The sequence below is a fragment of the Cynoglossus semilaevis genome, chromosome 2 (genome assembly GCF_000523025.1).
Source record: "Cynoglossus semilaevis isolate Cse_v1.0 chromosome 2, Cse_v1.0, whole genome shotgun sequence".
In the NCBI taxonomy this organism is placed as follows: domain Eukaryota; kingdom Metazoa; phylum Chordata; class Actinopteri; order Pleuronectiformes; family Cynoglossidae; genus Cynoglossus; species Cynoglossus semilaevis.
In genome coordinates, this window is record NC_024308.1 from 14,848,157 (window position 1) to 14,854,373 (window position 6,217).

Here is a 6,217-nt window from a genome sequence, read left to right on the forward strand (position 1 = left end):
AAATTAGCAGCATCTGAGCCACATACAGTAGTAACAAGGTAATTTAACTCCGCCATCATCTCTGCGCTCCTTGATTATCCTGCAGCAGTATGACACATAGGCAAAGCAGTAAACAAAAATGAAAATAGCAGGCTGCAGAAGCATATAGCTTATTCTTGAAGCCAACACTCCAGTTAAAGCCTCCATCTGTTGAAATGCATTCCCGAGGTGCTCCTTGAAACTGTGAACTCCCACACACAGAAAACTCTGCCAGGAGAACAAAGACAAATATTTCAGAACTCCCGTGCACCTCTCAAACCACAGCGCACAAAAGTAAAAAGCTTTTTCCGTGCTAAATATATGGGTTTAACGTGGGAGCGTGTGAGGTTGTGAGAGCTCGAGATGCGCTGCTTTTCTTCAGCTCCTATCTGCGAAATTAAGACAGCCATCTCACGCTTCAAATCCGTCTTCAGAGATGATGCGCTCACATTTCTACACACAAACATGGCCAAGATTGAGGGGAGCGTTGGAGGGGGCATGATGAGAAATAGTTTGCTTGCTCATTTATAAACGATTATCCTACATGTTTAATAAAGATCTCTACACAAATACTGTAAAACCAAGGTCTAGTCCAGTTGACGGTCAACATCAAAATGATCCAAAACCACTGGAGCAGAAACCATCACCACATTTTTTAGGAAGGCTGAAGCGTCTTTCTCCAGTGAGATAAGAAACAGTGAAGATGTTTAATGTGAGGAAATGAAGATAATTGAATTTTGTGTAACCTAATTGTTGTGGGGCCAAAGAGTCTCAGTGTCAGGTTACCAGGCTGAGAGATTCACAAACAGTGCAGGAGGATTAGTACCACACAAGAACACAGTCGCTGCAAGGACAGCTTCAACATGGATGGATGGATGGATATAGAGTTGTATGTTTAAATATCAAAGCAAGCAATTAATTATGTGGGTGGTTTAAGGTTTCACACAGTGAATTAGTTTTAATTTGATTTAGTTTTAAAAAGATATCCTCAATGTAATAACCAAAATGTCTTAAAATCAATAAAAACTTAACTGTGGAAATTGGTGATGAACTCAAATATTTCTAAGGCAATTTTTTTCTCCTCTCTCGACCTTTTCCAGTGTTTCATTATGTCTGGTTTTTTATACAGTAATATTTTTAACACGTCTTTTAATAATAATGACTATTTACACTATATATTTCTCTACTCTTCCCTGTGTGTTTTTGTGAAAACTATTCACAAACAATTGGACCCATGAATGTATCAACCCTCTGCATTAAAGTGCTGTACTGTAGCCTGATGGTTTATATATTTACATATATATATTTACATACAAAATAAATACACACGATTGGAATAATCATTACTGATACAATGCATCTATGGGTATAAAACACTGTGGAGTTTATCATGAACATATTAAAGTATATACATTTAGTCCAGCACTGCAGGTCCAGTCTTAGGTGTTTCGTACGGGACATTACGATGCTACAAAGTTAGCTCGATTCTGTCCCTTTCGGCCCCTCCCTTGCGTTTTCCTCTGGATGGAGACAGAGAGATAGGCAATCTTCAGAACCCTCAGTGCCTGCTCTGTATCGACCAACCTCCTCTGCTCCCACAGAGTCTTCCTAATAGAAAGGATTAGTCTCACAATCTCTGAATGCTGCCACTCTGCAAATATAAAACATGCCTGCATGTCCAATGTAGTTTTTTTTTTACTACAACAATTACTTGATTCCCCTTTCAAACCGGTCCACATCCTGCTTTGAATCACTCCCACACATTAAGCGGTGCGGTACAGAATGTCATTATTCTCATCTTGTGACAAAAGGAAACGACGCTTTCTGTCGATGGTTTGCACAGCAAATAATATTAAATTTACAGCAGGAAACAGGAGGGAAGGTGAGGCAGCACGTGTTGATATATTACATTTCTGCTGTGATCTGTGGGTCACAGGCAATCTTTCTAACTTTTAATATTGTATGTCCTTAGCTTTAGCCGCTATCGTATTATCAGGCGTTACCATGGGGCGGGGGGCGGGCAGGGTCATAACGACTGTGACGATGTATGATGAAAAAGGAGGAAGCAGGAATTAAATTAGACTGAAGCACGTCTGAGGGAACGTCGTGTTTTCCGTTTGCTGTGACCTGAATAATATTTAGACAATGTAACTATTCACGACCAGCGACACCACACGCCCGCTGTGAAAATACAGAATCTACACCAAGTACAGCTAACACATAATCTGATACTGGACACACAGACAACAGAGCCAAGGTGCTTCAAGATGTGGCGGAGGAAATGACAGACTTTATCTGCTGTGGCCATGACTTCACATCAATCCAGTTTAATCCAGTCCGCTGCAGCAGCTCAATCAGAGTTTTCTTGATAAATAAGGTTTTTCCCTGTGTTTCCTTTTGTAAACACAGAAAAATCTGTGTAATAAATGCCCTCCTTCATTAAATGTTTAAAAGGCATGTTTTATTTTTATTTTGTCTGTTCATTTTATTGTTGGTATCCAGTGATATTTTCAGCTTTAAAGTGAATTCCTTCAAGCTCAGTCAACCAGGGAAATTCCTACTACCAAGAGTGGCTACCTAGAGTAGGCTTTCAGGAAAATATTAATAATACTGCAGTACAAAGTACCCATCAAATTAATCTAAAGTACATTTGCAATTTATTATCATAATTTTAAATGTTTTGAAAATTAAATAGAAGGCGAGGAGTTGGTAGAAGGCTTGACTTTACAGCAAGACGTTCACTGATTGGCTGGTCTTTCTGGGCAGAGTTTGCATCTACTGAATGTGGATGGATGGATGGATGGATGGACGGATGGATGAATGATGGATGGATGATGGATGGATGGAAAAACCAAAATGATCACCAAATACATGAGAAGAAAAAGTAAAGCTGGAGTGTGACGGCGGTGATGTCTGGTAAAGATGAGGCCGACAGTCAGACTGACGCATATACACTGTCAGATGGAAAAGTGGGCAGGAAAGCAGCCAAACTATATACGCTGCAGCAGTGTCAAACAGATTGATTGATTCATAAATAATGAATCAAGAAAAACGGGTAAAATAAACTCTGTAAATAAATGTGCTGTCTCGTTCTCTGCCCCGGCGCCTAATGGATTGTGCCTGTGCACATCTTTGCTTCACTCTATATTTATGTGTGGGTGTGTGTGTGTGTGTGTGTCTGTGTGTGTGTATGAACTCATTTCAGCAGTGTGGTGGCCCATGCTGCAATGGCAATCACTATCCTGACCCCATTATTGATGTTGTGTAATAATCACAAGAAAGACAACTCACTTCATGGGAACACAACAGACGACGAGCAGCGTCTGCAGAGCTAGGGTTCTGGACATCCACAGACATACGATTAAACACTGACAAGTAACATTTAAGAACATATAGATTACGTTACGTTACGTAACAGTGACATTTTTGTTTGCCTATGCTTATGATATATTTCAGTAACTTTTATAGTAGGGAACACACAATATTTTCTCTTTGATTTTGAAATCTAGTCATGGGCCAGATTGGACGGTTTGGAGGGCTAAATTTGGCACGCGGGCCACCAGTTGATAATCACTGTCTTTAAAATGAATTTCCTAGATTTTCTGCTCATGCAATTTGTAAGTTAAGTTATAGGTGAGCATGAATGATTGAAACTGTGCCCAGTGGTGTCACAGCGGTGCTGCCCCACGGCTTTATTTATTCATGTCAGGGAAACATTGATGACATGAGTGTCAGTGAGACACAGACATATTTAATGTCTAATGTGAGCTTCTCTGTACACACTGTAAGCTATATAACACAGGGGTCTTCAACAGAGGGTCGAAATGACGATCAATACTGTCACTGGTTCCAGTTGACAATGTTTCTAAATGACAGGGGTAAATTATTGTTGAGTGCAAAACAATAAGGTGTTATTATACCTAGACCTGATAGAAAATGACCAGTTCTAGATTCTATAGTAGGTGGACCCTTTCGTTCTCTGCATCAGTTTGTAGAACCTCGGCCTGAAAAATGTACAAGATCAGTGATGTAACGATTAAGATTCAGTGAAATAATTTCCAAATAAAAAGAGCAGCTTTGATCCATTTGTTGAAATCATACGTATTTTAAAGTCTGTTGACTTCTACAGCAGTTTATCAACAAACCCTTTTTTTTGTTTTTTAAATTAACAAAACCTACACCGTTTCGTGGTTACATTGCCGTCTCTTTTAAACTCAGTAGGAAAGTCTTGATCCGTCGTTCTGACATATGGCGTCAGAATCTCCAACTAGTTTGCACGGGAACTAGTGGGTGTTTTTACAGCGGAGTGCAGCAAACAAATACATTATCACATATGTGGAAGACGGCGTTGTTTACATTTGTCAGTTGTTCACCATACATAGCTGCATTCACTTCCTTTACTTTGTGTTGTTCTTTTGGGAACTTTTAGCCCTTCACTATGGCTCCCAGGTGTAAGTCAGACTCTTCTGGTGTTTTTGTGTCCTAGATTATGATGTCACCACTGTGTTAGTGTAGCTGAGTGACATAGGTACTGATGAACAGTATGTGAGTTTTGACTCACATACTCGAATTACATTGCTCAGTAGGCACGGAACTCTGATGTAAATTGAAGACCCTTGTTCATATTAAATGAGCGAGCACTGGAAAGACAGGTTAATAATTTCTTATTCTGGTGTCGTTCAGCTGCATGATGGGAGTCAAAAACACATGGCTGTGCAGCTTCTTCCTAAAACTTCTGTCGAATTCAGGAGGCACTGAGCGCCTTCATCACTTCTCACTAATTCACTCGCTCTATTTAATTTCTTCATCTCTACAAATCAGCGATTCCATTAACATTTCATTACAAATGACTTTTTTTTCTTCATTTCCTCCTGTCTGCTTCCTTCGTGATCCGTCCCTACACCTTCTTCTCAGTCCGTCTTCAGCACCATCTGAACCGATCGCTGTTTTTCATCCACTGCCCAGTTTTGCCACGTTCTCTTGTCTAACTCAAAAAGCTTGCATCCACAAAACCACCTCGTGTACAAAAGCAGCGGAAAAGAACATAAAGAGACGCACACCCCGCAGAGAAGCGTGACTCCGGAATGCTCGGGCTCCCAAACGTGCCACACGTGTGCGGTGCGTGCCAAAGCTGCGCAGGGAGCCAGCGCACCTGACAGGAGAGGGCGACCACACATTCTCAATTCGTGGCACACTCCCACTCTCTCACGCACAGTTAGTCATACATAAATGTTCAAACTCTAAAGTGAGGAAAAAAAATGACAGCAGTGTGTATCCCTACGAGCCCATCATATGTCTGCCATTTTGGGGGGGGGGGGGGGGGGGAAAAGTGGTGAAAAGGGGTTTTTAAAAAATCCCTGTGTTTTACCTGAATGTGAACTTGCAGCCTGGGGGACATCCAGTGTACGGTTTGATTCTAAATTATTAACAGCTGCCTCTTATTGCAGCTGGGACAGAAATTGTTGAGAGGACACGGACTATTGCTGTTGGCAGTTACTATATAATTTATACTTCCAGCCATTGTGTGGCCATCCAGATTATTTTTATATGAAACACTATTATGCCGCCGCGCTGGACAAAATGAAACCCTTTTTTTTTTTTTTTTTTCATAATGTCACGTGAAATATGGAACAAATACAACTCTGCTGGCAAAACTTTCAGAACGTTTCGTCATAGAAATGTTGGATAGGTCGAGATGTTCGATCCCACGTCTAGCTGTTACCGTTTCAGCTCCGTAGCCCTGAGTCTTGGGGGCAGACAAGTGAGGATTTCATCGTCGGTGATCACAATGACACTGGTCCTTGGAGCAATCCGGACCGACAGTCCTCCTCTGCAATGCAAATACCCACTTCCCCATGAGCAGACCCATCACGAGCAACCCTCCATACACTTGTGTTCCATGTCATTATCCCCAGGGACCCTCACTCACACACACACACACACACACACACACAGTGCCTTCATTCTACTCCACTGTTGCCCTTATCAAGAACGGGAGGGGGCTGGGCTTAAATCAGTTTGGTTGGCTGTTACTTTTGTTCGCCATGATGGAGGATTGCCATGGGCTGTTTCCACTTAGGCTTCCTGTCACTCACATTCTTCTCTTTACCCTACAGCCATGTGTACTGTATTTCATTAGTCCTGATTTTTGCTGACAAATGGTGGCTGTCATGCTGTGTGCCCCCCCCCCTCAGACCCC

The 6,217-nt window shown here is 41.5% G+C and overlaps 1 protein-coding gene and 1 long non-coding RNA gene across 8 annotated transcripts in view; one reads left to right on the plus strand and one right to left on the minus strand.

The window, feature by feature from the left end:
* celf5a (cugbp, Elav-like family member 5a) overlaps positions 1–6,217 on the minus strand; it is a 156,999-nt gene that overhangs the window by 129,427 nt on the left and 21,355 nt on the right. The gene's annotated exons all lie outside the window — the stretch shown is intronic.
* The window catches only part of LOC112486672 (uncharacterized), a 67,461-nt gene that overhangs the window by 60,616 nt on the left and 628 nt on the right, over positions 1–6,217 (plus strand). The gene's annotated exons all lie outside the window — the stretch shown is intronic.